The sequence below is a fragment of the Triticum dicoccoides genome, chromosome 6A, assembly GCF_002162155.2.
Source record: "Triticum dicoccoides isolate Atlit2015 ecotype Zavitan chromosome 6A, WEW_v2.0, whole genome shotgun sequence".
Lineage (NCBI taxonomy): Eukaryota > Viridiplantae > Streptophyta > Magnoliopsida > Poales > Poaceae > Triticum > Triticum dicoccoides.
Window position 1 is genome coordinate 17,548,382 of NC_041390.1, and position 25,831 is coordinate 17,574,212.

Genomic DNA, 25,831 nt, shown 5'->3' on the forward strand with positions numbered 1-25,831 from the left:
ATGGTTATGTTTCCTGACCATGAACAAAGAGTTGTTATTTGATTAACGAGGTCACATCATTAGTTGAATGATCTGATTGACATGACCCATTCCATTAGCTTAGCACCCGATCGTTTAGTATGTTGCTATTGCTTTTTTCATGACTTATACATGTTCCTATGACTATGAGATTATGCAACTCCCGTTTTTCGGAGGAACACTTTGTGTGCTACCAAACGTCACAACGTAAATGGATGATTATAAAGGAGCTCTACAGGTGTCTCCAATGGTAGATGTTGGGTTGGCGTATTTCGAGAATAGGATTTGTCACTCCGATTGTCGGAGAGGTATCTCTGGGCCCTCTCGGTAATGCACATCACACAAGCCTTGCAAGCATTGCAACTAATGAGTTAGTTGCGGGATGATGTATTATGGAACGAGTAAAGAGACTTGCCAGTAACGAGATTGAACTAGGTATTGGATACCGACGATCGAATCTCGAGCAAGTAACATACCGATGACAAAGGGAACAACGTATGTTGTTATGCGGTCTGACCGATAAAGATCTTCGTAGAATATGTAGGAGCCAATATGGGCATCCAGGTCCCGCTATTGGTGATTGACCGGAGATGTGTCTCAGTCATGTCTACATTGTTCTCGAACCGTAGGGTCCACACGCTTAACATTACGATGACAGTTATTATGAGTTTATGCATTTTGATGTACCGAAGTTAGTTCGGAGTCCCGGATGTGATCACGGACATGATGAGGAGTCTCGAAATGGTCGAGACATAAAGATCGATATATTGGAAGCCTATGTTTGGATATCGGAAGTGTTCCGGGTGAAATAGGGATTTTACCGGAGTACCGGGAGGTTACCGGAACCCCCCGGGAACTATATGGGCCTTAGTGGGCTTTAGTGGAAAGGAGAAAGGGGCAGCCCAAAGGTGGCCGCGCGCCTCCCCCCTCCCCTAGTCCTATTAGGACTAGGAGAGGTGGCTGCCCCCCCTCTCTCTCTTTCCCCCCCTCAAGGAATCCTATTCCAACTAGGATTGGGGGGGGGGGAATCCTACTCCCAGAGGGAGTAGGACTCTCCTGGCGCGCCCTCCTTGGCCGGCCAGCCCCTCCCCCTTGGATCCTTTATATACGGGGGCAGGGGGCACCCTAGGACACAGAAGTTGATCCTTGAGATCGTTCCTTAGCCGTGTGCGGTGCCCCCTGCCACCGTATTCCAGCTCGATCATATTGTAGCGGTGCTTAGGCGAAGCCCTGCGACGGTAGAACATCAAGATCGTCACCACGCCGTCGTGCTGACGGAACTCCTCCCCGACGCTTTGCTGGATCGGAGCCCGGGGATCGTCATCTAGCTGTACGTGTGCTAAGAACTCGGAGGTGCCGGAGTAACGGTGCTTGGATCGGTCGGATCGGGAAGACGTACGACTACTTCCTCTACGATGTGTGAACGCTTCCGCAGTCGGTCTGCGTGGGTACGTAGACAACACTCTCCCCTCTCGTTGCTATGCATCACCATGATCTTGCGTGTGCGTAGGAATTTTTTTGAAATTACTACGTTCCCCAATAGTGGTATCAGAGCCTAGGTTTTATATGTTGATGTTATATGCACGAGTAGAACACAAGTGAGTTGTGGGCGATATAAGTCATACTGCCTACCAGCATTTCATACTTTGGTTCAGCGGTATTGTTGGACGAGACGACCCGGACCAACATTACGCGTACACTTACGCGAGACCGGTTCCCCTGACCTGCTTTGCACATAGGTGGCTTGCGGGCGACTGTCTCTCCAACTTTAGTTGAACCAAGTGTGGCTACGCCCGGTCCTTGCGAAGGTTAAAACGGAGTCTATTTGACAAACTATCATTGTGGTTTTGATGCATAGGTGAGATTGGTTCTTGCTTAAGCCCGTAGCAGCCACGTAAAACTTGCAACAACAAAGTAGAGGACGTCTAACTTGTTTTTGCAGGGCATGTTGTGATGTGATATGGTCAAGACATGATGCTGAATTTTATTGTATGAGATGATCATGTTTTGTAACCGAGTTATCGGCAACTGGCACGAGCCATATGGTTGTCGCTTTATTGCATGCAATGCAATCGCGATGTAATGCTTTACTTTATCACTAAGCGGTAGCGATAGTCGTGGAAGCATAAGATTGGCGAGACGACAACGATGCTACGATGGAGATCAAGGTGTCTCGCCGGTGACGATGGTGATCATGACGGTGCTTCGGAGATGGAGATCACAAGCACAAGATGATGATGGCCATATCATATCACTTATATTGATTGCATGTGATGTTTATCTTTTTATGCATCTTATCTTGCTTTGATTGACGGAGCATTATAAGATGATCTCTCACTAAATTATCAAGAAGTATTCCCCCTGAGTATGCACCATTGCCAAAGTTCGTCGTGCCCAGACACCACGTGATGATCGGCTGTGATAAGCTCTACGTCCATCTACAACGGGTGCAAGCCAGTTTTTGCACACGCAGAATACTCAGGTTAAACTTGACGAGCCTAGCATATGCAGATATGGCCTCGGAACACGGAGACCGAAAGGTCAAGCGTGAATCATATAGTAGATATGATCAACATAACGATGTTCACCATTGAAAACTACTCCATCTCACGTGATGATCGGTTATGGTTTAGTTGATTTGGATCACGTGATCACTTAGAGGATTAGAGGGATGTCTATCTAAGTGGGAGTTCTTAAGTAATTTGATTAATTGAACTTAAACTTATCATGAACTTAGTACCTGATAGTATCTTGCTTGTTTATGTTGATTGTAGATAGATGGCTCGTGCTGTTGTTCCGTTGAATTTTAATGCGTTCCTTGAGAAAGCAAAGTTGAAAGATGATGGTAGCAATTACACGGACTGGGTCCGTAACTTGAGGATTATCCTCATTGTTGCTCAGAAGAATTATGTCCTGGAAGTACCGCTGGGTGCCAGGCCTGCTGCTGGAGCAACACCAGATGTTATGAACGTCTGGCAGAGCAAAGCTGATGACTACTCGATAGTTCAGTGTGCCATGCTTTACGGCTTAGAATCGGGACTTCAACGATGTTTTGAACGTCATGGAGCATATGAGATGTTCCAGGAGTTGAAGTTAATATTTCAAGCAAATGCCCGGATTGAGAGATATGAAGTCTCCAATAAGTTCTATAGCTGCAAGATGGAGGAGAACAGTTCTGTCAGTGAGCATATACTCAAAATGTTTGGGTATAATAATCACTTGATTCAATTGGGAGCTAATCTTCCGGATGATTGCGTCATTGACAGAATTCTCCAATCACTGCCACCAAGCTACAAGAGCTTCGTGATGAACTATAATATGCAAGGGATGAACAAGACTATTCCCAAGCTCTTCGCAATGCTGAAAGCTGCGGAGGTACAAATCAAGAAGGAGCATCAAGTGTTGATGGTTAAAAAGACCACTAGTTTCAGGAAAAAGGGCAAAGGGAAGAAGAAGGGGAACTTCAAGAAGAACGGCAAGCAAGTTGCTGCTCAAGAGAAGAAACCCAAGTCTAGAGCTAAGCCTGAAACTGAGTGCTTCTACTGCAAGCAGACTGGTCACTGGAAGCGGAACTGCCCCAAGTATTTGGCGGATAAGAAGGATGGCAAGGTGAACAAAGGTATATGTGATATACATGTTATTGATGTGTACCTTACTAGAGCTCGCAGTAGCACCTGGGTATTTGATACTGGTTCTGTTGCTAATATTTGCAACTTGAAACAGGGACTACGGATTAAGCGAACACTGGCAAAGGACGAGGTGACGATGCGCGTGGGAAACGGTTCCAAAGTCGATGTGATCGCGGTCGGCACGCTACCTCTACATCTACCTTCGGGATTAATATTAGACCTAAATAATTGTTATTTGGTGCCAGCGTTGAGCATGAACATTATATCTGGATCTTGTTTAATGTGAGACGGTTATTCATTTAAATCAGAGAATAATGGTTGTTCTATTTATATGAGTAATATCTTTTATGGTCATGCACCTTTGAAGAGTGGTCTATTTTTGATGAATCTCGATAGTAGTAATACACATATTCATAATGTTGAAGCCAAAAGATGCAGAGTTGATAATGATAGTGCAACTTATTTGTGGCACTGCCGTTTAGGTCATATCGGTATAAAGCGCATGAAGAAACTCCATACTGATGGACTTTTGGAACCACTTGATTATGAATCACTTGGTACTTGCGAACCGTGCCTCATGGGCAAGATGACTAAAACGCTGTTCTCCGATACTATGGAGAGAGCAACAAATTTGTTGGAAATCATACATACCGATGTATGTGGTCCGATGAATATTGAGGCTCGTGGCGGATATCGTTATTTTCTCGCCTTCACAGATGACTTAAGCAGATATGGGTATATCTACTTAATGAAACACAAGTCTGAAACATTTGAAAAGTTCAAAGAATTTCAGAGTGAAGTTGAAAATCATCGTAACAAGAAAATAAAGTTTCTACGATCTGATCGTGGAGGAGAATATTTGAGTTACGAGTTTGGTGTACATTTGAAACAATGCGGAATAGTTTCGCAACTCACGCCACCCGGAACACCACAGTGTAATGGTGTGTCCGAACGTCGTAATCATACTTTACTAGATATGGTGCGATCTATGATGTCTCTTACTGATTTACCGCTATCGTTTTGGGGTTATGCTTTAGAGACGGCCGCATTCACGTTAAATAGGGCACCATCAAAATCCGTTGAGACGACGCCTTATGAACTATGGTTTGGCAAGAAACCAAAGTTGTTGTTTCTTAAAGTTTGGGGCTGCGATGCTTATGTGAAAAAGCTTCAACCTGATAAGCTCGAACCCAAATCGGAGAAATGTGTCTTCATAGGATACCCAAAGGAGACTGTTGGGTACACCTTCTATCACAGATCCGAAGGCAAGACATTCGTTGCTAAGAATGGATCCTTTCTAGAGAAGGAGTTTCTCTCGAAAGAAGTGAGTGGGAGGAAAGTAGAACTTGACGAGGTAACTGTACCTGCTCCCTTATTGGAAAGTAGTACATCACAGAAAACTGTTTCTGCGACACCTATACCAATTAGTGAGGAAGCTAATGATGATGATCATGAAACTTCAGGACAAGATACTACTGAACCTCGTAGATCAACTAGAGCGAGATCCACACCAGAGTGGTACGGTAATCCTGTTCTGGAAATCATGCTGCTAGATCATGATGAACCTACGAACTATGAAGAAGCAATGGTGAGCCCAGATTCCACAAGATGGCTTGAAGCCATGAAATCTGAGATCGGATCCATGTATGAGAACAAAGTATGGACTTTGGTTGACTTGCCCGATGATCGGCAAGCAATTGAGAATAAATGGATCTTCAAGAAGAAGACTGACGCTGATGGTAATATTACTGTCTACAAAGCTCGACTTGTCGCAAAAGGTTTTCGACAAGTTCAAGGGGTTGACTACGATGAGACCTTCTCACCCGTAGCGATGCTTAAGTCTGTCCGAATCATGTTAGCAATTGCCGCATTTTATGATTATGAAATTTGGCAGATGGATGTCAAAACTGCATTCCTGAATGGATTTCTGGAAGAAGAGTTGTATATGATGCAACCGGAAGGTTTTGTCGATCCAAAGGGAGCTAACAAAGTGTGCAAGCTCTAGTGATCCATTTATGGACTGGTGCAAGCCTCTCGGAGTTGGAATAAACGCTTTGATAGTGTGATCAAAGCATTTGGTTTTATATAGAGTTTCGGAGAAGCCTGTATTTATAAGAAAGTGAGTGGGAGCTCTGTAGCATTTTTGATATTATATGTGGATGACATATTACTGATTGGAAATGATATAGAATTTCTGGATAGCATAAAGGGATACTTGAATAAAAGTTTTTCAATGAAAGACCTCGGTGAAGCTGCTTACATATTAGGCATAAAGATCTATAGAGATAGATCAAGGCGCTTAATTGGACTTTCACAAAGCACATACCTTGACAAGATTTTGAAGAAGTTCAAAATGGATCAAGCAAAGAAAGGGTTCTTGCCTGTGTTACAAGGTGTGAAGTTGAGTCAGACTCAATGCCCGACCACTGCAGAAGATAGAGAGAAAATGAAAGATGTTCCCTATGCTTCAGCCATAGGCTCTATCATGTATGCAATGCTGTGTACCAGACCTGATGTGTGCCTTGCTATAAAGTCTAGCAGGGAGGTACCAAAGTAATCTAGGAGTGGATCACTGGACAGCGGTCAAGAACATCCTGAAATACCTGAAAAGGACTAAGGATATGTTTCTCGTATATGGAGGTGACAAAGAGCTCACCGTAAAAGGTTACGTTGATGCAAGCTTTGACACTGATCCGGACGATTCTAAATCGCAAACCGGATACGTGTTTACATTAAACGGTGGAGCTGTCAGTTGGTGCAGTTCTAAACAAAGCGTCGTAGCGGGATCTACATGTGAAGCGGAGTACATAGCTGCTTCGGAAGCAGCAAACGAAGGAGTCTGGATGAAGGAGTTCATATCCGATCTAGGTGTCATACCTAGTGCATCGGGTCCAATGAAAATATTTTGTGACAATACTGGTGCAATTGCCTTGGCAAAGGAATCCAGATTTCACAAAAGGACCAAACACATCAAGAGACGCTTCAATTCCATCTGGGATCTAGTCCAGGTGGGAGACATAGAGATTTGCAAGATACATATGGATCTGAATGTTGCAGACCCGTTGACTAAGCCTCTTCCACGAGCAAAACATGATCAGCACCAAGACTCCATGGGTGTTAGAATCATTACAGTGTAATCTAGATTATTGACTCTAGTGCAAGTGGGAGACTGAAGGAAATATGCCCTAGAGGCAATAATAAAGTTATTATTTATTTCCTTATATCATGATAAATGTTTGTTATTCATGCTAGAATTGTATTAACCGGAAACATAATACATGTGTGAATACATAGACAAACAGAGTGTCACTAGTATGCCTCTACTTGACTAGCTCGTTAATCAAAGATGGTTATTTCCTGACCATGAACAAAGAGTTGTTATTTGATTAACGAGGTCACATCATTAGTTGAATGATCTAATTGACATGACCCATTCCATTAGCTTAGCACCCGATCGTTTAGTATGTTGCTATTGCTTTCTTCATGACTTATACATGTTCCTATGACTATGAGATTATGCAACTCCCATTTTCCGGAGGAACACTTTGTGTGCTACCAAACATCACAACGTAAATGGGTGATTATAAAGGAGCTCTACAGGTGTCTCCAATGGTAGATGTTGGGTTGGCGTATTTCGAGAATAGGATTTGTCACTCCGATTGTTGGAGAGGTATCTCTGGGCCCTCTCGGTAATGCACATCACACAAGCCTTGCAAGCATTGCAACTAATGAGTTAGTTGCGGGATGATGTATTACGGAACGAATAAAGAGACTTGCCGGTAACGATATTGAACTAGGTATTGGATACCGACGATCGAATCTCGAGCAAGTAACATACCGATGACAAAGGGAACAACGTATGTTGTTATGCGGTCTGACCGATAAAGATCTTCGTAGAATATGTAGGAGCCAATATGGGCATCCAGGTCCCACTATTGGTTATTGACCGGAGATGTGTCTCAGTCATGTCTACATTGTTCTCGAACCGTAGGGTCCGCATGCTTAATGTTACGATGACAGTTATTATGAGTTTATGCATTTTGATGTACCGAAGTTAGTTCGGAGTCCCGGATGTGATCACGGACATGACGAGGAGTCTCGAAATGGTCGAGACATAAAGATTGATATATTGGAAGCCTATGTTTGGATATCGGAAGTGCTCCAGGTGAAACAGGGATTTTACCGGAGTACCGGGAGGTTACCGGAACCCCCCGGGAACTATATGAGCCTTAGTGGGCTTTAGTGGAAAGGAGAAAGGGGCAGCCCAAAGATGGCCGTGCGCCTCCCCCCTCCCCTAGTCCTATTAGGACTAGGAGAGGTGGCCGGCCCCCCCTCTCTCTCCCCCCCCCAAGGAATCCTATTCCAACTGGATTGGGGGGGGGATCCTACTCCCAGAGGGAGTAGGACTCTCCTGGCGCGCCCTCCTTGGCCGGCTAGCCCCTCCCCCTTGGATCCTTTATATACGGGGGCAGGGGGCACCCTAGGACACACAAGTTGATCCTTGAGATCGTTCCTTAGCCGTGTGCGGTGCCCCCTGCCACCGTATTCCACCTCGATCATATTGTAGCGGTGCTTAGGCGAAGCCCTGCGACGGTAGAACATCAAGATCGTCACCACACCGTCGTGCTGACGGAACTCCTCCCCGACGCTTTGCTGGATCGGAGCCCGGGGGTCATCATCGAGCTGTACGTGTGCTAAGAACTCGGAGGTGCTGGAGTAACGGTGCTTGGATCGGTCGGATCGGGAAGACGTACGACTACTTCCTCTATGTTGTGTGAAAGCTTCCGCAGTCGGTCTGCGTGGGTACGTAGACAACACTCTCCCCTCTCGTTGCTATGCCTCACCATGATCTTGCGTGTGCGTAGGAATTTTTTTGAAATTACTACGTTCCCCAACAATCCGACCGTGTGGCTTTCTCATTTTTTGAATGCGAGGGCTCTAGGGCCTCTTCGTCGAATTCAGGCAGTAGCTTTGTTTTCGGATAGCTTTTAGTGCGGCGACTGTCATCGTATTTATCTGCGGTATTGATTACTTTGCTCCATCTAATCCGGAGTGCATCTTCCGCTTCTGCTTTTTTAGGCTGCGTGCAGTTGCAACGAGCCTCTCGTGGAGATTCTTCTGCTCCATAGGTTTATCCGGCGTGAGGTTGTCCGGAATGCCGTTTTCGCCGGAGGAGGGATGTTCGGTTTCTCTATCCGTGTTGCCCTGTTCGTACGGTTGCTCTAAGGCCTGCTCGTCGTCTACCGGCTCGTCCTGCTCTATGGCTGGGTTTTTGTTGAGGCGGGGCTTGGGTCGGCGTTTACGCCGACGCTTTGATTGCTTTTCGGGGGGTCGATCCCCCATCCCATCCCCTTTTTCCTCGTTGTCGTTTCCTTTAGGGGTATCCACCATGTACACATCGTGAGATGAGGTGGCTGTCCAATGCCCTATGGGCGTTGGTTCGTCGGTATCTCCTGCATCGTCATCCATGCTATCGATGTCTCCGGAGTCGAAATTGAGCACGTCGTTTAAATTGTCGACAGTGGCTACCAAGTGGGTGGTGGGTGGGCTTTGAATTTCCTCATCGTCCGTATCCCACCCTCGCTGACCGTAGTCCGGCCAGGGCTCTCCTGATAAAGAGAGAGACTTAAGAGAATTCAGGATGTCGCCAAAAGGCGAATGCTGAAAGATGTCTGCGGCGGTGAACTCCATTATCGGCGCCCAATCGGATTCGATTGGCAGGGGCGCGGGGGGTTCGGAGTCCGGGAAGGAGTCCGGATCCTCGGAGTCACGGGTCGTGCAGAGTGCGGGGCTAGCGTTCGGCTCGATCGCCTTTGAGATCGAAGCCCCGGAGGTGACGTCCAACCGCTCATCCTCGATTGGCGCAATAGGCTCCGAGTTAGGGGTCGGAACCGATGCGTGTGCGGCCCCCAGGACACCGACCGGAGGCAGAGCTAGATCATGCCCCTCGAGATAGTGCGGCGCACTTGGCCGTGGATCGAACCCGTCGAAGATCAAGTCTCCGCGGATGTCAGCCGTGTAGTTTAAGCTTCCAAACCTGACTTGATGGCCAGGGGCGTAGCTTTCGCTCTGCTCCAGGTGGCCGAGCAAATTGGCCTGCAGAGCGAAGCCGCCGAAGACGAAGATCTGCCCGGGGAGAAAAGTCTCACCCTGGACCGCATCGTTGGTGATGATCAAAGGAGCCATCGGGCCTAAAGGCGACGACACAGAGGAACTCTCAATGAAAGCACCAATGTCGGTGTCAAAACCGGCGGATCTCGGGTAGTGGGTCCCGAACTTTGCGTCTAGGCCGGATGGTAACAGGAGGTAGGGAACATGATGTTTTACCCAGGTTCGGGCCCTCTTGATGGAGGTAAAACCCTACATCCTGCTTGATTAATATTGATGATATGGGTAGTACAAGAGTAGATCTACCACGAGATCAAGGAGGCTAAACCCTAGAAGCTAGCCTATGGTATGATTGTTGTATATGGAGTCGATTGCCTACGGACTACAACCCTCCGATTTATATAGACACCGAATAGGGTTAGGGTTACATAGAGTCGGTTACAATGATAGGAGATCTTGAATGTCCGCATCGCCAAGCTTGCCTTCCACGCCAAGGAAAGTCCCATCCGGACACGGAACGAAGTCTTCAATCTTGTATCTTCATAGTCCAGGAGTCCGGCTGAAGGTATAGTCCGGCTACCCGAACACCCCCTAATCCAGGACTCCCTCAACTAGTAAAGTACACATCAATAACATGTATATCAAATATACTTATGTTCACTTTGCCATCCTCCTTATCCGCCAATCACTTGGGGTAGTTCCGCTTCCAGTGACCAGTCCCTTTGCAGTAGAAGCACTTAGTCTCAGGCTTAGGACCAGACTTGGGCTTCTTCACTTGAGCAGCAACTTGCTTGCTGTTCTTCTTGAAGTTCCCCTTCTTCCCTCTGCCCTTTTCTTGAAACTAGTGGTTTTGTCTACCATCAACACTTGATGTTTTTCTCGATTTCTACCTTCGTTAATTTCAGCATTACGAAGAGCTTGGGAATCGTTTCCGTTATCCCTTGCATATTATAGTTCATCACGAAGTTCTACTAACTTGGTGATGGTGACTAGAGAATTCTGTCAATCACTATTTTATCTGGAAGATTAACTCCCACTTGATTCAAGCAATTGTAGTACCCAGACAATCTGAGCACATGCTCACTGCTTGAGCGATTCTCCTCCATCTTTTAGCTATAGAACTTGTTGGAGACTTCATATCCCTCAACTCGGGTATTTGCTTGAAATATTAACTTCAACTCCTGGAACATCTCATATGGTCCATGACATTCAAAACGTCTTTGAAGTCCCGATTCTAAGCCGTTAAGCATGGTGCACTAAACTATCAAGTAGTCATCATATTGATCTAGCCAAACGTTCATAACGTCTGCATCTGCTCCTGCAATAGGTCTGTCACCTAGCGGTGCATCAAGGACATAATTCTTCTATGCAGCAATGAGGATAAACCTCAGATCACGGATCCAATCCGCATCATTGCTACTAACATCTTTCAACACAATTTTCTCTAGGAACATATCAAAATAAACACAGGGAAGCAACAACGCGAGCTATTGATCTACAACATGATTTGCAAAATACTACCAGGACTAAGTTCATGATAAATTTAAGTTCAATTTAATCATATTACTTAAGAACTCCCACTTAGATAGACATCCCTCTAATCCTCTAAGTGATCACGTGATCCAAATCAACTAAACCATGTCCGATCATCACGTGAGATGGAGTAGTTTCATTGGTGAACATCACTATGTTGATCATATCTACTATATGATTCACGCTCGACCTTTCGGTCTCCGTGTTACGAGGCCATATCTGTATATGCTTGGCTCGTCAAGTATAACCTGAGTATTCCGCGTGTGCAACTGTTTTGCACCAGTTGTATTTAAACGTAGAGCCTATCACACCCGATCATCACATGGTGTCTCAGCACGAAGAACTTTCGCAACGGTGCATACTCAGGGAGAACACTTCTTGATAATTAGTGAGAGATCATCTTAAAATGCTACCATCAATCAAAGCAAGATAAGATGCATAAAAGATAAAACATCACATGTAATCAATATAAGTGATATGATATGGCCATCATCATCTTGTGCTTGTGATCTCCATCTTCGAAGCACCGTCGTGATCACCATCGTCACCGGCGCGACACCTTGATCACCATCGTAGCATCATTGTCGTCTCGCCAATCTTATGCTTCCACGACTATCGCTACCGCTTAGTGATAAAGTAAAGCATTACAGCGCAATTGCATTGCATACAATAAAGCGACAACCATATGGCTCCTGCCAGTTGCCGATAACTTGGTTACAAAACATGATCATCTCATACAATAAAATTTAGCATCATGTCTTGACCATATCACATCACAACATGCCCTGCAAAAACAAGTTAGATGTCCTCTACTTTGTTGTTGCAAGTTTTACGTGGCTGCTACGGGCTTAAGCAAGAACCAATCTTACCTACGCATCAAAACCACAATGATAGTTCGTCAAGTTGGTGCTGTTTTAACCTTCGCAAGGACCGGGCGTAGCCACACTTGGTTCAACTAAAGTTGGAGAAACTGTCACCCGCTAGCCACCTTTGTGCAAAGCACGTCGGGAGAACTGGTCTCGCGTAAGCGTACGCGTAATGTCGGTCCGGGCCGCTTTGTCCAACAATATCGCCGAACCAAAGTATGACATGCTGGTAAGCAGTATGACTTATATCGCCCACAACTGACTTGTGTTCTACTCGTGCATATAACATCAACACATAAAACCTAGGCTCTGATACCACTGTTGGGGAGCGTAGTAATTTCCAAAAAATTTCTATGCACACGCAAGATCATGGTGATGCATAGCAACGAGAGGGGAGAGTGTGATCTACGTACCCTTGTAGACCGACAGCGGAAGCGTTAGCACAATGCGGTTGATGTAGTCGTACGTCTTCACGGCCCGACCGATCAAGCACCAAAACTACGGCACCTCCGAGTTCTAGCACACGTTCAGCTCGACGACGATCCCCGGACTCCGATCCAGCAAAGTGTCGGGGAAGAGTTCCGTCAGCACGACGGCGTGGTGACGATCTTGATGTACTACCATCGCAGGGCTTCGCCTAAGCACCGCTACAATATTATCGAGGATTATGGTGGAAGGGGGCACCGCACACGGCTAAGAATATGATCACGTGGATCAACTTGTGTCTAGGGGTGCCCCCTGCCCCCATATATAAAGGATCAAGGGGAGGAGGCCGGCCGGCCCCTATGGCGCGCCAAGGAGGAGTCCTCCTCCTAGTAGGAGTAGGACTCCTACTAGGAGGGGGAAAGAAGTGGGGAGGGAGAAGGAAAGGGGGTGCCGCCCCCCTCTCCTAGTCCAATTCGGACCAGGAGGGAGGAGGCGCGCGACCCACCTTTGGCTGCCCCTCTCTTTCTCCACTAAGGCCCATATGGCCCATTGCTTCTCCCGGGGGGGTTCCGGTAACCCTCCGGCTCTCCGGTTTTCTTTGAAATCACCCGGAACACTTCCGGCGTCCGAATATAGCCATCCAATATATCAATCTTTATGTCTCGACCATTTCGAGACTCCTCGTCATGTCCGTGATCACATCCGGGACTCCGAACTAACTTTGGTACATCAAAACTCATAAACTCATAATATAACTGTCATCGAAACCTTAAGCGTGCGGACCCTACGGGTTCGAGAACAATGTAGACATGACCGAGACACGTCTCCGGTCAATAACCAATAGCGGAACCTAGATGCTCATATTGGCTCCTACATATTCTACGAAGATCTTTATCGGTCAGACCGCATAACAACATACGTTGTTCCCTTTGTCATCGGTATGTTACTTGCCCGAGATTCAATCGTCGGTATCTCAATACCTAGTTCAATCTCATTACCGGCAAGTCTCTTTACTCGTTTCGTAATACATCATCTCGCAACTAACTCATTAGTTGTAATGCTTGCAAGGCTTATGTGATGTGCATTACCGAGAGGGCCGAGAGATACCTCTCCGACAATCGGAGTGACAAATCCTAATCTCGAAATACGCCAACCCAACATGTACCTTTGGAGACACCTGTAGAGCTCCTTTATAATCACCCAGTTACGTTGTGACGTTTGGTAGCACACAAAGTGTTCCTCCGGCAAACGGGAGTTGCATAATCTCATAGTCATAGGAACATGTATAAGTCATGAAGAAAGCAATAGCAACATACTAAACGATCGGGTGCTAAGATAATGGAATGGGTCATGTCAATCACATCATTCTTCTAATGATGTGATCCCGTTAATCAAATAACAACTCTTTTGTTCATGGTTGGGAAACATAACCATCTTCGATTAACGAGCTAGTCAAGTAGAGGCATACTAGTGACACTTTGTTTGTCTATGTATTCACACATGTATTATGTTTCCGGTTAATACAATTCTAGCATGAATAATAAACATTTATCATGATATAAGGAAATAAATAATAACTTTAATATTGCCTCTAGGGCATATTTCCTTCACTTGCTAGAGTCAAAGAGGAGTTTGATCTACTTGACAAGGCTCACAAGGTCTTGAAGGGTGCTCATACTAGCCTCAAAGAGTCTCATGATCAACTTCAAGTAAAGCTAACCAAGGAGAAAGCCACTTTTCCTCGTATGATGTTAATCGATAATGTAGATGCTACTAACCTGTGTTGTGAGCATGTGCATCTTGTTGAGGAGAACTCCAAGCTAAAGGTGCAACTTGAGAAAGGTCTTGTGTCTTGCATACAAGGCGAGAAGAGCCTCAACGACCTCTTGACCAACCAAAAGGGAGTTGTGGGCAAGGAAGGGATTGGGTACGTGTCCAAGTCCAAGAAGAAGAAGAAGAATGACAAGGCCAAACGACCTCCTCCTCTCAAGAAAACCTTTGTGAAGGAGGGTGAGGGTGCTACTAATGAGAAGGAGAAAAACTTCATGAGGGGTAGTGATGCCAAGAAGGGAAACACTCCCCTTCCCAACAAAGCCGACGACTTTAACCCTTCCTATGTGTTGTGGCGCACTAGAGATGGGCATGTTTATGCCAAATTTGTTGGTTCTCCTTATGAGTACATTGAATGGTATATTTGGGTTCCTAAGACCCTTGTTACTAACATCAAAGGACCCATTACAAAATGGGTACCTAAAACCAAGCATTGATCTCTTGTAGGTGTTTGCTTCCGGTGGGGGATCATGGTTGCTCGATAGTGGAGCTACTAATCATATGACCGGAAGCAAGGACATGGTGGTGGACATGCAAAAGATTCCATCCATGCCCACCAATGTTGAGTGGGGTGATGCCTCATCTTCTAAGGTATTGGGACTCGGCAAAGTTGTCATTTCTCATGATCTTACGATCGAGAAGGTCATGCTTGTTGAGTCCCTTGCATACAATTTACTTTCCGTTAGTCAACTAGCACTCATGGGCTTTGCCACTTTCTTTGATATTGATCCCGTGGCCCTCTTGTGGAGCAAGACTCTTAAAGTAGCCTTTGTTGGGCATGTCGAGAATGGTCTCTATGTGATTAACTTTTCGAAGCGACTCACTAAGACCGCGACATGCCTAATGGCTAAAGTTGACGTGGTATGGCTTTGGCATCGCCGTTTAGCCCACATCAATATGTGATCTTTGCAAATTCTTCTCAAGGGGGCCATGTCCGTGGACTAACAAATGTTAGTTTTGCCAAAGATTGTGCTTGCAGTGCTTGCATCGAAGGAAAGCTACATGAGAAGGCTCACCCTCCCATGACTATCATCTACTCGAAGAGGCCTTTGGAGCTCCTTCACTTGGATCTCTTTGGACCTCCATCCTTTGATAGTCTTGGGGGTAGAAAGTATTGCTTGGTGATTGTAGATGACTATTCAAGATACACTTGGGTATATTTCTTCAAGAGGAAGAGCGAGACCCAACAAACCATCATCGACTTTGCAAATGAAGCTCAATGACAACACAATGCAAAGATCTTGACAATAAGAAGTGACAACGGCTCCGAGTTCAAGAACTACACCTTGGATGAGTTTTTGAGTGATGAGGGAATCAAGCATCAATATTCCGCACCTTATACCCCTCAACAAAATGGTGTAGTGGAGAGGAAGAACCGGACGTTGATGGATGCGGCAAGGACCATGATGGCGGAGTTCAAGTCTCCCTACAACTTTTGGGCCGAAGCCATCAACACCGCGTGCCATGCATCTAATCGGCTCTACCTCCTCAAAGGCTTGAACAAGACTCCATATGAGATACTCACCAGTAACAAGCCCAACCTCAAGTACTTCCGGGTGTTCGGGTGTAAGTGTTTCATTCTCAAGAAAGGTGTCTGTTTGTCTAAATTTGAGGCTAGAGCTTATGAGGGCATATTTGTTGGTTATGCTACAAACTCTCATGCTTACCGTGTTCTCAATAAGTCCACGGGACTTATTGAGGAAATATGTAATGTGGAGTTTGATGAGAATAACGGCTCCCAAGCGGAGCAAAGTGGTACTTGTGATGTAGGTGATGAAATTGCTCCCCAAGCCATAAGAATAATGGGTATTGGTCATATCCTACCCATTGAGGAACCCCTTGTGGCCGAAGGAGAAGGATAATGTTCTACTCAAGTGGAACCTTCACCAACCCAAGACCCACACGCTTCCGAAGAACAAAGTGAGGGCCCTCAACCTCAAGAACAAGACCAAGGGCAAGATCAATCTCAAGATGGTGTTGTAACATCAAGTGATGCCCAAGGTCAAGCTCTCTCCTCCGAGCAAGTTCAAGATCAAGAGCTTCCACATGATCAAGAACAAGCTCAAGATGACGCTCAAGATGATCAAGTGACCACTCCTCGTCTCACCCCCGAGGAGGAATTGGAGCGTCGTGCCGCCAAGGTTGCTTCCAAGCTCTCCACCAAGGATCATCTCATGACAAATGTGCTTGGAAGCTTAAGAAAAGGGGTAAGCACTCATAGACAATTAGCAAACTATTGTGAACATCACATGTTTGTCTCTTTTGTTGAACCCCAAAAGGTCTATGAGGCACTCGAAGATCCGAATTGGCTCAATGCCATGCATGAAGAACTCAACAACTTCGAGCGCAACGAAGTGTGGAGATTGGTGCCAAGGCCAACGGGGAACCACAATGTCATTGGAACCAAGTGGATATTCAAGAACAAGCAAGATGCTCATGGGATTGTCATTATCAACAAGGCTCGTTTGGTAGCACAAGGCTACTCCCAAGTCGAGGGTATCGACTACGGTGAAACCTTTGCTCCCGTTGCTCGTCTTGAATCCATTCGCATGTTGATTGCATATGCTTCTCATCATAACTTTAAGTTACAACAAATGGATGTGAAGAGTGCTTTTCTTAATGGTCCTATTAATGAATTGGTTTATGTCAAGAAACCCCCCGGGTTCGAGGATCCCTACTTTCCCGATCACATGTATCAACTCGATAAGGCACTCTATGGCCTTAAACAAGCCCCACATGCGTGGTATGATCACCTTACCGAGTTGTTACAAGACCGTGGTTTTGAAGTTGGGCTAATCGACCCCACTCTTTTTACCAAGAAGGTCAAAGGGGAGTTGTTTGTGTGCCAATTATATGTTGATGATATTATCTTTGGTTCCCCTAACAAAGCTTTCAATGAGGAATTTGCCGCTCTCATGACCTCAAAGTTCGAGATGTCTTCCATGGGAGAGTTGAAGTTCTTCCTCGGGTTCGAAGTGAAGCAAAGGAGAGAAGGAACCTTCATCAACCAAGCCAAATACACTCAAGACATGCTCAAGAGATTCAAGCTAAGTGATGTCAAGCCGGCTTCCACTCCCATGCCCACCAAGTGCCAAGTAGACATTGATCCCAATGGTAAAGCGGTGGATCAAAAGGTATATCGTTCCATGATTGGCTCCTTGCTTTACCTTTGTGCATATAGACCGGATATCATGTCGAGTGTGGGAATTTGTGCATGTTTCAAGCCGCACCTAAGGAAAGTCACTTTGTGGCGGTCAAGCGAATCTTTCGATATTTGGCTCATACCCCAAACTTTGGCCTTTGGTACCCAAGAGGAGCAAACTTTAATCTTGTAGGTTATTCGGACTCAGATTGGGCAGGAGACAAAGTGGATAGGAAGTCCACTTCCAGAGGGTGCCAATTTCTTGGTTGCTCTTTGGTGAGTTGGTCTTCCAAGAAGCAAAGTTGTGTGTCTCTCTCGTCCACGGAAGCGGAATATGTGGCCGCCAGTAGTTGTTGTGCATAACTTTTATGGTGTCACTTTAAAGGATTACGGTGTTACTTGTGACAAAGTGCCTCTTTGGTGTGACAATGAAAGTGCCTCTTCTGCGATGAGGCAAACTTTTATGGATGAGGCAAACTTTAAAGGATTATGGTGTCACTTGTGACAAAGTGCCTCTTTCGTGTGACAATGAAAGTGCCATCAAGATTTCTCTCAACCCAGTGAAACACTTCAAGTCAAAACATATTGAGATTAGGTATCATTTCATCCGGGATCACATTAGGCGAGGGGAGATCGAGCTTAACTATGTCAACACTCATGATAACCTTGTAGATATCTTCATGAAGCCTTTGGATGAAGCAAGATTTCGCGAGTTAAGGCATGAGCTAAATATCATTGATTCGAGCAATGTGACTTGAACCCTTGCACACCCCACCTCATTCAGCGTGTTGTCTAGTTTAGATGTAGGCATGGACATAGGGGGAGTGGTGTTCTCTCAATGAACTCCCCCCATAATGCATAAACTAACCAAACTCTTTCACATTAGCCGTTTTTATGGTACGTGTGTGAAAGGATTGAGATGGACCTAGAGGGGGGTGAATAGGTACAAATACAAATTTTAATTGTTACTTGGCAATTTTAGGCAATAGTACGGAATATGAAAGTGAGCCTAACAATTGCAAGTGTGATGCTAAGAGCTAAACAAGATAATCAAGTAATACAAGTAGATGAGTAAGCTAGCACAATATGATATAGGTAAGTGCAGACGAGACAAGTAACCACAAGTAGAGAGTTAAGGTTAGGGATAACCGCAACTCCGAGAGACGAGGATGTAAGCCGATGTTCACTTCCTTGGAGGGAAGCTACGTCACCGTTTAGAGAGGTAGGTGTTACCACGAAGGCACACCAACACCACGAAGGCTCACCCTATTCTCTCTTTGAGACAACACCATGAAGGCGTTTCTCAACCACTAGTGGTAGACCTTGAGGTGGTCTCCAAACCCTCACAAACTTTTCCGGGGGTAATCACAAGGGTTGATTCCTCTCCGAAAGACTCCTACCGCCTAGGAGTCTCCAACCTCCAAGAGTAACAAGAATGATGGGGAAAAGCTCAAGACTTTCTCAAGTCACAAATTCCTTTGGTGCAAAGAAGGGGAAGGAGTGGATCTATCACTTGATCGGACAACTTCTCTCAAATGCTCTCAAATCCCTTGGGGATCTAAGATTTGGTGTGGAGGAGTGAGAGAGAGAGTGTGTAATGTGTTCTAGGGTTTGTTCAAAGTGAGTGGTCAACACTATCCCGTGGGGGAAGAAGGCTATATATAGTGGTAGTGAAAAGCTAGCCGTTTGGCCACTTAAGGCATAGGAGCTGCCGGACGTCCGGTGGGTACCAGACGACCGGTGACACAGATCGGACCGGACGTCCGGCCGGGCAGCCGGTTGTCCGCTTGCTGGAGTATAAATCTGACCGCGAAAACAACACATGTAGAGGACGTCCCGAGACTAGAGGTCGACCGCTAACCGGACGTCCGGAGAAACCGGAAATCCGTTAATATGAGTTCTGTTTAGATGTACCGGACGTCCGGGGAAACCGTACATCCACTAATAAGGGTTCTGTTGAGAAGTACCGGTCATCTGGTGGGCGCCGGATGTCCGGTCAGTTGTGAAGGCTGGGCCAACTGATTCAAGAACACAAAGAGACCGTGCACACATGGTGAAAACTAAGAGATGATAGAAAAAGTGTTTTGTGGATTTTGAGAAAGTCTTTCACATAACCCAATGATCCCCTCTTAATAGTGTGGGATCCCTATACTCAAGAACAAATCGAAAGAAAGGGCCAAAGCCATTTGTCTTGTATTTTCTGCTCTTGAGTAATATGTACCTCTTTGTTTGTAGTCATGATCCACACACATAGCACTTGAAACATAATCCTGAGATATACTTGATAAACATGATTAGTCCCAAAAATGCATGTTTTCATCAACATCAAAATAAGATTAAGGGCATGATTGCACTTTCAATCTCCCCCTTTTTGGTAGTTGATGACAACATACATGCACTTTTTAGAATAATCTTTGAATATCGAAAGAACTAAAAACATTTAGTATCGAAGGATATGATGTGGAGCTCCCCCTCAATATGTGCAATAACTAATAGATAAGCATGAGAGGAGCTCCCCCTCAATATGATACCAACACCATCGAAACTCATACACAGGATAATCAACTCCACAAAGCTTCAACACTCATAGCATATAACATAAGTCAAATAACAGGTAGGCTACTAACATAGCATGAGTTTGGTCACATAACATGAGTTTGATAACAAGTTAATAACATAGCATCATCACATTACATAAATAAGTGCCTACTCCCCCTTGGCAGCAAATACCCAAAAGGGAGGAATCAAGGCAGCCTCAAAGAGCATCATCGTTATCATTGTCACGAGCACCACTACCACCAGCCTCATCAAGGAAGTCAGCCCACTCGGGACCCGAAGGAAAACCAAAATCAGAAGGTGGAGCATCAGGAAGACGTTCATCGTCACTCACATCGTAAACTCCGGAGTCTCGCAGACGAGCCTTCAGAGCATTCTTGGAAGTGACCAAGCGTGTGACAACGGTATGGTTTTGGGTGCAATGAAAGGTAAACATCTTCATCATGGCAGAGTGAGCCTTCCCAAGAAAGCGAGAGATGCGACCAAAAGGTGCGGAGCCGGAAGAAGTAGACCGAGTGGTGGAAGAAGGAACACTAGCCAGGGTACGACGAGCAGGAGCAGAAGAGTCCTTGGGAACCCAATCATCCGCCATGTGAGATGGAATGACCCACCGTTCGTGCAAGTGAGTGCGGGCAATGGGAAACAGAGCAACACTCTCGATAAATGCCTGAAGAAAGGGGGCATGAGGAAAGGCTCACTTGTGTTGAAAACAAGCCAGACGGATCTCATGCCACAGAAAATGAGGGATATTTATCTTCCCTTTGGGAGACACATAGAGGCGATGCATGAGATCAATGCAGTAGCTGTTACATGACCCCTTGTCACCCATCTTGGGATAAATGGTGCGAATAACACACTGAAAAATGATGTAGAAGGGTGAGCGCCAAATTGAAGCTTGGTTCAGGCCCTTTTGTTTCTCCACATTAGACATTTCACTGATGGGCTTGAGAAGATCCGCACAGACCTCTATGCCCTTGGGCCTATGGTTAGGGTCATCCTTATGGATTTTGAACCCTGTGTCAGGAAAACCAAGAGCAGCAACAAATTGAGCATAAGATGCAGTGAGCATGGTGTCGGAGGTCATCCAAGTGACAGTGTTATCGGGACCAAAGTAACAAGTGGCATAGAATTGATGAATTGCAGCTTGGTTAAAATCATGCTGGAATTCAAATGGTGCAGCAAGACTGGAGGACTCAATGAGCTCAATAGCTCCCGGATATTTCACTGGATGAGTGCGGATATGCTCTAAGTCGATGCACACATGGGTAGATAAACCTTTAGGAATGACTATAGTGGTGAAAATGTCAGCTTGGACATTTGTGTGAAAACGAGCATCCTGTGAATCGCTAAGAACAGTGAATTGATTTACATCACGGCGAAGCTTAAGGTAAGAAGCGATGGGAACCTCATTGAACTGTTTAATGATGCGGCCGTGAGGGAGTGGAGGTTCAATAGAGATGCGACGGGCGGCACCTTGAGGTTGTACCAGAGGAGGAGGAGGCTTGAATGTGGGCCGACGAGTTCCAGGCTTGGGTGCAGTGGTGCGAACAGCAACATAAGCGGGTTCCTCAATTTCTTCCAAGTCATCCTCGTAGTCAGATTCTTCCGACGAAGAGGCGCTAGTGGAGCTGCGAGGGTGAGCGGCACGCTTCCGAGGACGAGCACGCTCCTGCGAATCATCGGACCCACCACGACGAGATGGACGAGAGCCCCCATAGGTGACCTGCTTGCGAGCAGAGCGCTTTGTCCATGGCATTGCTACCTCGGGAGGTCGAGGAGAAGATGCGACGGAGAAGAAGTTTCCCCCGATGCCGGCCGGGTCGAGAGAAGGGCGGCCGGAGGCCCTACGACAGCCGGAAGGGCCCAACGGGGTCCCGGCGGCGAGGGGCCCAGCCCGTGAACGCAGCAAGGAGAGAGTGCGGCGGTGGCGGCGAGAGGAGTGGAGAGAAATTAGGTTTAGAGACGACCGGAATGCACGCCCCAGTATATATAGGCGGGCGAGAAACGTACCGGACATCCGGTGTGAACCGGACGTCCGAGACCTGAGAGGGCAACCTGATACGAGAAGTAGCAGACGACCGGCAAAAACGGACATCCGACGCGTGTAGACAGAGCAGTAATTAACGGAAGTACGGTTACAGCGGACGACGGGCAATAGGGCACCAGAGAAATTTGTACGGATGACCGGTACAGATTGGACGACCGGTGCAAGAGCACCAGAAAGGATTTGACGGACGTCCGGTGGCATTTTTTTAATTTTATTTAATATCTTTTTGAGGAAGACTAGGGTGCCATAGTTGGTGCTAATGACAATGATGGAGAGATGATGAGTGAAATATGTAGTAGGATGCAAGGACACCCTAGGAGAAGCAATGAGTTTCCTAAACCAACAATAATAAACACACATACTGCTCACATGTTGTTCTAATGACAAGGCGGTGGCTCATGCCACCATGTATGAGTATACGTGACATGACACTGCAAAGATTTGAACTTTGGGTCCATAATCACTATGCCATCATTGAAAGCACCATAGTTAGAGTAACATGGTAGCTTTGAGAGTGTTTGTTCTTTTTATGCATTTCATAGGGTGAGAGAACGCATGAGTTGAGTGTCCCCCCCCCCTAAATATATGCCTACATAGAGACAGGACATTATGACAATGCATGCATGAGTACTAGTTTTCACATAATGTTGTCAAGCTCCAAGATACCAAGTTCACGCCTAAGTTAACAAAATCTTGCCTCATCCAATGGCTTGGTGAAAATATCTGCAAGTTGCATATCTGTGCCAACATGAGCAATGTCAATATCACCCTTCTCCACATGATCTCTTAGGAAGTGGTACCTAATGTCAATGTGCTTGGTGCGGGTATGATCTTTGGGGTTCTCAGCAATATTAATGGCACTTTCATTATCACATAGAAGAGGCAGATGTCTACAGATGATACCGTAATTCTTAAAGTTTGCCTCATCCATAGTAACTAAGTTGCACAACTGGCGGTTGCAATATATTCAGCTTCGGCAGTGGAGAGGGCAACACAATTTTGCTTCTTTGAGGACCAACTTACCAAGGAGCGTCCAAGAAATTGACATGCGCCGGAGGTGGATTTACGATCCACTTTGTCTCCAGCCCAATCTGCATCCGTGTACCCAATGAGATCAAACTTAGCATCCTTGGGGTACCATAGAACCAACTTTGGGGTGTGAACAAGGTATCTAAGAATATGCTTAACCGCCTTATGATGGCTTTCCCTAGGGGAAGCTTGAAATCTAGCACACATGCATACACTAAACATGATGTCTGGTCTAGATGCACAAAGATAAAGCAATGAACCAATCATAGAGCGGTATTTAGATGGGTCAAAGGGGATACCATTTGAGTCTTCAGTGAGTACAATTTTGGTTGGCATGGGGATCTTACATGGGCTAGCATCAGACATGCCAAATTTTGCTAGGATATCCTTGAGGTATTTGGCTTGAGACAAGAAAATTCCTTCTTGAAATTGTTGAATTTGAAAACTGAGGAAGAACTTCAAATCCGCATTGAGTGACATTTCAAAATTCTTGGTCATTGATGCCGCAAACTTCTTGCATAAATGAATGTTAGGAGAACTGTCGTGGTTTTGTCACGGCAGATGTCCTAGAGAAAGGACTTAGTCATGGAGCCATCGCAACGGGTTAGCTTGAAGGGGTTAAAGCGGACACAGAGACGCAAGAGAGTTTATACTAGTTCGGCCCCTTCGATGAAGGTAAAAGCCTATGTCTAGTTGTGATGGAATTGATGGGGTTTCGATGACTAGGGAGCAAACAAGCTTCGCCTAAGTCTCGAGTTGTTGTCTGTCTTGAACCGCCGCCGGGGTCGTACCCTTATATACACGGGTGACGCCCGTCGGTTCACAGAGTCCCAATACCGGCTCATAGATGTGTCCGGTTTGGTCTCTACTTATTCCTAACTTACAATACCAAGTTAAATACCAACGCCGGTTTACGCCTACAGGCCTTGAACCGACTATGGGCCTTGAGCCCTCATCTGCCTTCTTGGGCTTTAACATAATTAACTACTAACGGAGTTAACCCAGCCCAGATAGGCCGGTTTACGCCCAGTAGTGATATCCCCAACATTAGGCCCCAGATTGATTTGAACAGGTTCATGTCAATCCTTAGCAAAAATCTTCATCTTCAACATCTTCTTGTAGTTTGTTGAACCACCGTGATGTCATCTTCTCTGGTCGTTGTAAACCGGCGTGACGTCACCTGTTATAAAGAACCTTATCCATGATACCCCCTTTTTGTTTTTTTGTTTAATAGGTCTGCGACAATTAAGGCGACAGCTTCGTTTCCAAACCCATGGTCCCTTGATTTTCGCGCCTGACTCCTGTTCCTTGCCTTATAAATAGTACCGAAGGGTCATTTCTTTTTCCCCTTCGTACCCTTCTGCTTCGTCTTCCCCGCGTTGTCCAGCTTCGGAGCTCCGCCGCCGTCGACGACCTCTGCTCCAACCTTGGCCGTTGCATCACCCTGATTGTACCAGAGCATCGCGGCGACCTTCTGTTTCTTCCTCGGCTCCGGTGAGTTCTTCACCTTTTCCTCCGTAGATCCGTTCTAGGGTTTCCAAGTTCTTCAGTGTTCATCGTCTGCTTCGTACTCATATAATAGATCCTAGATGAACATGTGAACCTTTGCTCTATGTAGCGGTAGTTCTTAGCATCCGCCTTTACTTATATGCCTCAAGACCATAGATCTACCTGTATCTCTGCCCATTGATTCGGTACTGTTCTTTTTTGAACCTTGAATTTTTTCCTTCTTTTCTGAACTTGCTTCAGATCTGTCGCTGTAGAGAAATCTTGTGAAATCTGTTTCTATACACTTATCTATCCGCAATCTCGACCGTTTCAATGCTTAGATCCGGCGGTTTAACTTTGTAGAAAAATTGCCAAACCGGTATATACCATCAGTCCCCTTGTTGAACCGCCAGATACTGTTGCTTCATAAAACTCCGGTTTAGATAGAGTTGTCTCCGGTTTAACATTGTACATACCAGTGCACTTTAATCAATGCATTCTTGAACCGGAATTACCTATCTTGTAGATTTCATCATGGCCAAGCAAGTATATGAGTGCAACTGGGTTCCTTCTCGCGTCACAGAGACTCAACTGAACAATTTAGTCCTGATCGGCGCTTTAGGTAGCAAAAACACCATCCATTGGAGAGCCCCTGGCAAAGAATGCTCTCCCACACCTCAAGAAGGAGAGGTCGTCGTTTTCGTATATCACTTAGCCTGGGGCTTTAAGCCGCCCAGTTCTAAATTTTACCGGGACGTTTTAGCCGATTTTCAACTCCACCCACAAGACACTGGTCCCAACTCTGTTACAAACATGTGTCACTTCCAAGTGCTCTATGAGGTGTTCTTTCAAGAGGAGCCCACAGTGGAGTTGTTCAGAGACTGTTTCCATCTAAACCGTCATACTGAGTTTTCTGACGGTTCCAATACGGAATTGGGCGGTGTGGCGATTCAGAAAAGGAAAGAGGTCACATACCCTCACGCCAAGCTGCACAGCCACCCCAAAGAGTGGAATCAAACATGGTTCTATTGCAAAGACACCTCCCCTGCTGGTGAAAATCCTTTGTCTGGCTTTCGTCCGGAGCGGCTTAGCAATACACACCCCTTTCCGCAAAGGTTGACTGCCAAGGAGAGAAGCAAATACGCTCCTCAACTGTCCA